Raw genomic sequence first — 9,717 nt, 5'->3', positions numbered from 1 at the left:
AATTGGAAGAGCGTAGTCAATGTCACTGAACTGTGCATGTAGAAATTTTTGAAATGGTGTATCTTTGGCTATGTGTATTTTCACCAAAAAAAAAAAAAAAAAAGGTCAAGAAGGGAGAGGGTTGACATGTCATGGGGTTGTTGACCAATGTCATAAAACAATATGTGTACTACTGTTGCATGAGAAACTATTTGTTCTGTAAGCATTCACCTGAAGTACAATAAAAAAATTTTTTAAAAAAAAGGAAATAGAAGGGAGATTCCTCAGCATAATTAAGGGCATTTATACAAAGCCAGCAGCCAACATCATCCTCAATGGAGAGGGTTTGAAAGCATTCCCCTTGAGAATGGGAACCAGACAAGGACGCCCTTTACCACCACTCTTAGTGTTGTGGTGGAGGTCCTAGCCAGAGCAGTTAGGCCGGAAAAAGAAAGAAAAGGCATCTTACTTCATTGGTAAGGAAGAAGTAAAAGTATCTCTGTCTGCAGATGATATGCTCCTGTACATGGAAAACCTCAAAGAATCCACAGGAAAACTACTGGAACTAATAGAAGATTTTAGCAAAGTATCAGGATAAAAGATAAACATACAAAAATCAGTTGGATTTCTCTACACCAACGAAGAAAACTTGGAAGAGGAAATCACCAAATCAGTACCATTTACAATAGCCCCCAAGAAGACAAAATACTTAGGAATAAATCTAACCAGAGTCGTAAAAGACCTATACAATGAAAACTACAAGACACTACTGCAAGAAACTGAAAGAGACCTACATAAGTGGAAAAATATACCTTGCTCGTGGATAGGAAGACTCAACATTATGAAAATGTCATTTCTACCCAAACCGATCTATAGATACAATGCAATCCTGATCCAAATTCCAATGGCATTTTTTAATGAGATGGACGAACAAATTACCAACTTCATATGGAAAGGGAAGAACGCCGGATAAGTAAAGCATTACTGAAGAAGAAGAACAAAGTGGGAGGCCCCACACTACCTGGTTTTAGAACCTCTTATACCGCCACAGTAGTGAAAACAACCTGGTACTGGTACAACAACAGATACATAGACCGATGGAACAGAATTGAGAATCCAGACATAAATTCATCCACCTATGAGCAGCTGATAATTTGACAAAGGCCCAAAGTCTGTTAATTGGGGAAAAGACAGTCTCTTTAACAAATGGCGCTGGCATAACTGGATATGCATCTGAAAAACACTGAAACAAGTCCCATAACTCACACGATGCACAAAAACTAACTCAAAATGGATCAGAGACCTAAATATAAAGTCTAAAATGATAAAGATTGTGGAAGAAAAAATAGGGACAATGCTAGAAGCCCTAATACATAGCATAAACAGAATACGAACTATAAATAACAATACACAAACACTAGAAGAGAAACTAGATAACTGGGAGCTCCTAAAAATCACTTCTGCTCATGAAAAGACTTCACCAAAAGAGTAAAAACACAACCTACAGACTGGGAAAGAAATTTTGGCTGTGACAAATCCGATTAGCATCTAATCTCTGAAATCTACAAGATACTTCAAAACTTCAACAACAAAAAGACAAATAACCAAATTAAAAAATGGACAAAGGATATGAACAGTCACTTCGTCAAAGAAGATATTCAGGCAGCTAACAGACATATGAGGAAATGCTCTTAATCATTAGCCATTACAGAAGTGCAAATCAGAACTACGGTGAGATACCATCTCACCGTGACAAGGCTAGCATTAATCCAAAAAACACAAAATAATAAATGCTGGAGAGGTTGTGGAGAGACTGGAACACTTACATACTGTTGGTGGGAATGTAAAATGGTACAACCACTTTGGAAATTGATTTGGCACTTCCTTAAAAAGCTAGAAATAGAAGTACCATACAATCCAGCAATCCCGCTCCTTGGAATATATCCTAGAGAAATAAGATTTGTCACACGAATAGACATATGTATACCCATCTTCACTGCAGCACTGTTCACAATAGCAAAAAGATGGAAACAGCCTAGGTGCCCATCAAAGGACAAATGGATAAACAAATCATGGTATAGCCACGCAGTGGAATACTATGCAATGATAAAGAACAACGATGAATCCGTGAAACATCTTATACCATGGAGGAATCTGGAAGGCATTGCTGAGTGAATTTAGTCAGTCACAAAAGGACAAATATTGTATAAGACCACCATTATAAGAACTTAAGAAAAGGTTTAAACACAGAAGAAAAAATTCTTTGATGGTTACGAGGGTGGGGAGGGAGAGAGAGGGTTATTCACTAACTAGATAGTAGACTAGAATTATCTTAGGTGAAGTGAAGGACAGCACTCAGCATAGAGTAAGTCAGCACAACTGGACTAAACCAAAGTTAAGAAGTTTCCTGAATATAACCAAACACTTCAAGGGACAGAGTAGCAGGAGTAGGGGTCTGGGGGCCATGCTTTCAGGGGACATCTAGGTCAGTTGGCATAACAAAGTTTATTAAGAAAATGTTCTGCATCCTACTTTGGTGAGTGGCATCTGGGATCTTAAAAGCTAGCAAGTGGCCATCAAAGATGTGTCAATTGGTCCCAACTACCTGGAGTAAAGGAGAATGAAGAACACCAAAGACCAAGGAAAGTATTAGCCCAAGAGACAGAAAGACCACATAAACCAGATTCTTCATCAGCCCGAGACCAAAAGAACTAGATGGCACCCGGCTACTACCACCTGACAGGGAACACAACAGAGAGTCCCTGATGGAGCAGGAGAAAAGTAGGGTGCAGAAATTAAATTCCAATAAAAACACCAGACTTAATGGTCCGAATGAGACTGGAGGAACCCCAGAAAGCATGGCCCCCGGACTCTACTGTCAACCCAGAACTAAAACCATTCCTGAGGCCAACTCTTCAGACAAAGATTAGACTGGACTATGGGACATAAAATGATACTCATGAAGAGTGTGTTGCTTAGCTCAAGTAGATACATGAGACTAAATGGGTAGTTCCTGTCCAGAGGTGAGATGAGAAGGCAGAGAGGGTCAGGAGCTGGTTGAATGGACGTGGGAAATCAGGGGTGGAAAGGAGGAGTGTGCTGTCACAGTATAGGGAGAGCAATTAGGGTCACATAACAATGTATGTATAAATTTTTGTATGAGAGATTAACTCGAATTGTAAACTTTCGCTTAAAGTAAAACAATAAAAATTAAGTCCCTATTTGCCATTCCCCCCACTTTCTGGTTTATCATGATGTTGCTTATTGGTCTAGTTGTGGGGATTTTTGTATTCTTTATGTTGAGATGTCATCCCTACTGAAGGCTGTGGTCTTTGATCTTCATCAGTAAGTGCTTCAAGTCCTCTTCACTTTAAGCAAGGAAGGTTGTATCATCTGTGTATCTCAGGTTGTTAATGAGTCTTCCTCCAATCCTGATGCCCCACTGTTCTTCATATAGTCTAGCTTTTCGCATTATTTGCTCAGCATATAGATTAAATAAATATAAACGGAAAAAAGATTGAAGTTGTCAAGGATTTCATTTTACTTGGATCCACAATCAACATTCATGGAAGCAACAGTCAGGAAATCACAGGATGCATTGCATTGGGCAAATCTGCTGCAACAGACCTGTTTAAAGTGTTAAAAAGCAAAGATGTCACTTTAAGGGCTAAAGTGCTCCTGACCCAAGCCAGTTTTCAGTTGCCTCATATGCATGTGAAAGCTGGGCAGTGAATAAGAAAAGCCAAAGAAAAATTGACACCTTTGAGTTATGGTGTTGGCAAAGAATGTTGAATATACCATGGACTGCCAAAAGAACGAACAAGTCTGTCTTGGAAGAGAAGTCCAGCCAGAATGCTCCTTAGAAGTGAGGACAGCGAGACTTTGTCTCACATCCTTTGGACCTGTTATCAGGAGGGACCAGTCCCTGGACATCATGCTTCGTAAAGCAGACAGTCAGCAAAGAAGAGGAGGACCCTCAATGAGATGAATTGACACAGTAGCTGCAGTGGAGGCTCAAACATAGCAATGATTGCGAGGATGATGCAAGACTGGGAGTGTTTCGTTCTGTTGTGCATAGGGTCATTATTAGTCAGAACCAACTCCACGGCACCTAACAACAACAACATGTGTATATATTCTGTCTATACGTTTCTGGATGAATGTGCATGTTAATGATTCCATTCAAATGAAATTCAAAAATCGGCAAAACATATCTAGAGTGATACAAATCAGAATAGCAGTTTCATGGGGGAGCGGCAAACGACTAGAAAGGAGCAAGAAGTTACTCTGGGTTACTGGTAGTATTCTGTATTAACATCAACAAATGTTGATTTGTATGTTGTTGTATGGGGTATACATTTGTAAAAAAAAGTTATCCATACATTTAAGACTTGTGCAATTCACTCAATGAATGCTTTAACAAAAGGTTAAGTAAAATAAGTCAGTTGCACAAACACGTTTTTGTTGTTGTTAGCTGCCATTGATCCAGACACAGACTCATGGAGACCCCCAGTGTAAAACTGCTTCATAAGGTTTTCTTGGCTATAATCTTTATGGAAGCAACAGTGGGACTGTAAAGGAAGCCATAAATTAAAGAAATTTTTTTTAAAGGAAACATGCTGATGGAATGGATATAGGAGATAATGAAGGAGAAGGAAGAGTCTGAGGTAATTCAGACTTCAAACCTGGATAATAATGAAACATCTGTCATTAAAACAAGAAGATTTAGAGACTAAACACTTGTTTCAAGGGATGATTATGAATTTTGTTTTGAAAATAATAGATTTGAAGTGAAAATACCTAAATTTGAAATATTTGTGCTCAGTTGTTTTATGAATCTTTGAATAATATATCTTGAAAGTCATTCTTATAAATAAAAATCAGTTTAAAATTGTCAATTATATAGAATTTAAAATTTTATGTTTGTTTATTCAAATCTGTATTATGTTGTTGCTAGATGCCGTTGAGTTGGTTCCAACTAATAGCGAACCCATGTCCAGCAGAACAAAACACTGCCGTGTCCTGTGCCATCCTCACAGTTGTTGCTATGTTTGAGCCCATTGTTGTAGCCACTGTGTCAGTCCATCTCATTGAGATTCTTCCTCTTTTTCACTAACCCTCTACTTTACCAAGTATGATGTCCTTCTCCAGGGACTGGTGCCTCCTGATAAAATGTCAAAAGTACATGAGATTATGTCTCGCCATCCTCGCTTCTAAGGAGCATTCTGGCTGTACTTCTTCCAAAACAAATTTGTTCTTTCTTCTGCAGTCCATGGTACATTCAATATTCTTTGCTAACACCATAATTCAAAGGCATCAATTCTTCTTCGGTCTTCTTTATTCATTGTCCTGCTTTCACATGCATATAAGCCAATTGAAAATACCATGTCTTGGGTCAGGCACACCTTAGTCTCGAAGTGACATCTTTCCTTTTTAACACTCTAAAGAGCTCTTTTGCAGCAGATTTGCCCAATATAATATGTCGTTTGGTTTATTGACTGCTGCTTCCATGGGCATGGATTGTGGATTCAAGTAAAATGAAATCTTTGACAACTTCAGTATTTCTGTGATTATCATGATGTTGCTTATTGGTCCAGTTGTTAGGATTTTTGCTTTCTTTCTGTTGAGGTGTAATCCATACTGGAGGCTGTAGTCTTTGATCTTCATCAGTAAGTGTTTCAAGTCTTCCTCAGTTCAGCAAGCAGAGATGTGTCATCTGTGTATTACTGGTTGTTAATGAGTCTTCCTCCAATCCTGGTGCCACATTCTTCTTCATAAAGTCCAGCTTCTCAAACTATTTATTTGCTTATCATACAGATTGAATAAGTATGGTGAAAGGATACAAACCTAACGCACACCTTTCCTGATTTTAAGCTGTGCAGTGTCCCCTTGTTCTATTTGAATGACTGCCTCTTGGTTTAAATACAAGTTCCTCATGAGGACAATTAAGTGTTCTGGAATTTACATTCTTTGCAATGTTATCCATAATTTGTTATGATCCACACAGTGGAATGCCTTTATATAGGCAATAATATACAGATAAACATCTTTCTGGTATTCTCTGCTTTCAGCCATGAGCCATTTGATATCAGCAATGATATCCCTCCTTCCACGTCCTCTTCTGAACCTGGCTTGAATTTCTGGCAGTTCCCTGTTGATACACGGCTGCAACTGTTTTTGAATTATCTTCAGCAAAATTTTACTTACGTGTGATACTAATTATATTGTTCAATAATTTCTGCATTCTGTTGGATCACCTTTCTTTGCAGTGGGTAAAAATATGGATGTCTTCCAGTCTGTTGGCTAGGTAGCTATCTTCCAAATTTCTTGGCATACACGAGTGATCGCTTCCAGTGTTGCATCCATTTGTTGAAACATCTCAATTGGTATTCCATCAATTCCTGGAGGCTTGTTTTTTGCCAGTGCCTTCAGTGCAGCTTGAAACTTCTTCCTTCAGTACCTTCGGTTCTTGATCATAGGCTACCTCCTGAACTGGTACAGTGACTTTGTGTCTTTTTTCCATCTTATTTTTGATGCTTCCTGAGTCATTTGGTATTTTCTCTGTAGAATTCTTCAGGATTGCAACTTGAGGCTTAAATTTTTTCTTCAGTTCTCAGTTTGAGAAATGCTGAGCGTGTTCTTCCCTTTCGGTTTTCTATCTCCAGGTATTTGCACACTTCATTATAATACTTTACTTTGTCTTCTAGAGCCGCCACAGGGATATGTGGAGCCCTGGTGGTACACAAAAGGTTGGCAGTTCGAATCCACCAGCAACTCCTTGGAAACCCTACAGGGCAGTTCTACCGTGTCTTATAGTGTTGCTATGAGTCAGAATCAACTGAATGGCAACAGCTTTGGTTTTTTTTAAATTTTTTCGTTTTATATGTATATGTATATGTTATACTATGTATATTATGTATATTACAATATATATTTTATATATACTTTATATATAATATGTATATCATAGATCACTACAAATCTGACAACTTTGCATCACACTCAAAACTGATGTATTAAAAGTGTTCTAGAATTATTTTAACTGCTTTATTCTTTTCTGGGACAAATCCAACTTGAGCGTGACATCTTATTCTGTTTGTACCTCCCTGAGTCAATTTGCTAGTATTTTTTTATTTTTCTGTCTATATTTTTGAGGGATTTTGGTCTATAATTTTCTTTTGTAATCTCCTTGTCAAATTTTGGCGTCAAAGTTATACTGATCTCATAAAATGATTTAGGAAGTTTTCCCTTCTCTATTTATGAAGGAGTTTGTGTTAAATTGGTATTATTTCTTCCTTTAATTTTTAATAGTTATCTGGACCTGAAGGTTCTTTTTGGGTATATTTTTAATTAGAGATTCAATTTTTATAAAAAATACAGGGTATTCATATATGGTATGTTTTCTCCTTTTAGTTTGGGTGATTTTTGTTTTAACAGCATTTCTGTTTCAATTAGGTTGTTGATAAATTGACGTAGTTTTTCATTATATACACTTTAATCATTTTAATGAGTGTAGGATCAATAGTGACATCTGTTCTATCTTTTCTGATAGTAGTCATTTATTTTTACTAGTATGTTACTAGTAGTTTTTTACTTTCTCTTTCTTTTTTTCTTATTCACTCCTAATAAATGTTTATCTATATTTTCATGTTTTCAAAGGCTAGCTTTTAGTTTTTATTTTCTTTACTATTTGCATATTTTCTAATTCATTGATTTCTGCTTGTATCTTTATTACTTCTTTTTTCTACTTATTTTTGTTTTTTTTTTTTTTTTTAGTTTCATAAGGTGGAATCTTAATTAATTGGTTTTAGTTTTTTTTTTTTCCTTTCTAGTACAAGTGTTTAAAGCTGCAGGTGTTCCTCTAATTACAGCTTTATCTATAACCTAGAATTTTTAATATGTCGTGTTTTCATTATCTCTCATTATCATTCAGTTAGAAAAATATTTTGACTTTTCTTATTTATTCTTTGAGTATATGTTATTTGAAAATGGGTCACTGAATATTTAAAAATTTCCCAAATTTTTTCTTACTGTTTTCTATTTAATTCTGTTCTGGCCAGAGCATATACTATGAATGATTACAATTATTTGAAATTTTTGAGACTTGTTTTATAGTACAGCAGGTGTCCATCTAGTGAACGTTCTATTTCCATTGCTTAAAAAGACCATGTATTCTGCAGTTGTGGGATGTAGTTATTCTATAAATGTCAATTAGGTTTTTTGATAATGCTATTCAAATCTGTTATCTTCTTACCAACTTATGCATGTGTGTTAAAATATCTACCTAAAATTGTGACTTTTCCTGTATCTCTCTTTAGTTCTATCAATTTCTGTTACCTTTTTTTGAAAGCTCTATTATGAGATGCAAACATATTAGTATTGTTAGAGTTTCTTAATGAACAGACCCTTTATCATTATGTAATATAACGTATTACATTGGGCAAATCTGCAGCAAAAGACCTCTTCAAAATCTTAAAAAAGCAAAGATGTCACTTTGATGACTAAGGTGCACCTAATCCTAGCCATGGTATTTTTAGTTGCCTCATATGTGTGCAAAAGCTGGCTAATTAAAAAGGAAGACCAAAGAAGAATTGACATGTTTGAATTATGATATTGGTGAAGAATATTGAATATACCATGGACTGCTAGAAGAACAAACAAATCTGTTTTGGAAGAAGTACAGCCAGACTGCTTCTTAGAAGCAAGGATGGCAAGACTTCCTCACGTTTACTTTGGGTACATTATCAGGAGGGACCAGTTGCTGGAGGACGTCATGCTTGGTAAAGTAAAGGGTAGATGAAAAAGAGGGAGACCCTCAGTGAGATGGATTGACACAGTGGCTGCAACATGGTCTCAAACGGCAACAATTGTGAGGATGGTGCTGGACTGGGTAAAATTTTCTTTCTGTTTTACCTGAGGTTTGTATGAGTTGGAGTCCACTTGACAGCACCTAACAACAACAATACTTTAGTCTACTTTATCTGCTATTAATAGAAATACACTAGGTTTCTTATGGTTAGTATGTGCATGGTTCTAGAATTTTCTTTTTTTTCCTAGAGTTTCCATTTCTCTCCTAAAGTGCCCCATCTCTTCATCAACTGTAATTCAATCTATGTTGTAAATTATTTAACATATATCTAATAATTATTGTAAAGTCCTTGTCTGGGAATTACAATAGCTAATTTTCAGTGAGTTGGTTTCTATTGGCTGTTTTTCTCTTAGTTATGGGTTACATTTTCATTCTTCTTTGTATGTCTTACAATTTTATATTAGGTATTGTATATTAGATTGTATATTAGATATTTTATATTAGATATTATGTGTGAAAATAGTGGAGACTGAAATACAATTTAGTTGTGTTTTGTTTAGTTTTCAGAGAGCATAAGCCTTTTCCTCTTTTAGCCTTTTAGACTCCTCCCAGAGTTGAGTTTAGTTTTAGGGTGGTTAAGGGCTCAGGCTGCTAACCAAAAGATCAGCAGTTCGAATCCACCAACAGCTCCTAGGAAACCCTATGGGGCAGTTCTACTTTGCCCTACAGGGTCACTGTGAGTCGGAATCAACTTGGCGGCAACAGGTTTGGGTTTTGGATATAGCTTTAATTAGATTGAGTTCACCTGTGATTAACCTAACCTCCAATCTCCCCTTTTATAGCTGTCTTTCTATTGTGTCAGTATTTGAGCTGGGAGTAATTTGTACTGCAGTTTTAGATTTTTTTTATTCAAACTATCTTTGAACCTT

This window comes from Trichechus manatus, unplaced genomic scaffold (assembly GCF_000243295.1).
Source record: "Trichechus manatus latirostris isolate Lorelei unplaced genomic scaffold, TriManLat1.0 scaffold00161, whole genome shotgun sequence".
NCBI lineage: Eukaryota > Metazoa > Chordata > Mammalia > Sirenia > Trichechidae > Trichechus > Trichechus manatus.
This window is presented reverse-complemented; position numbering follows the sequence as displayed.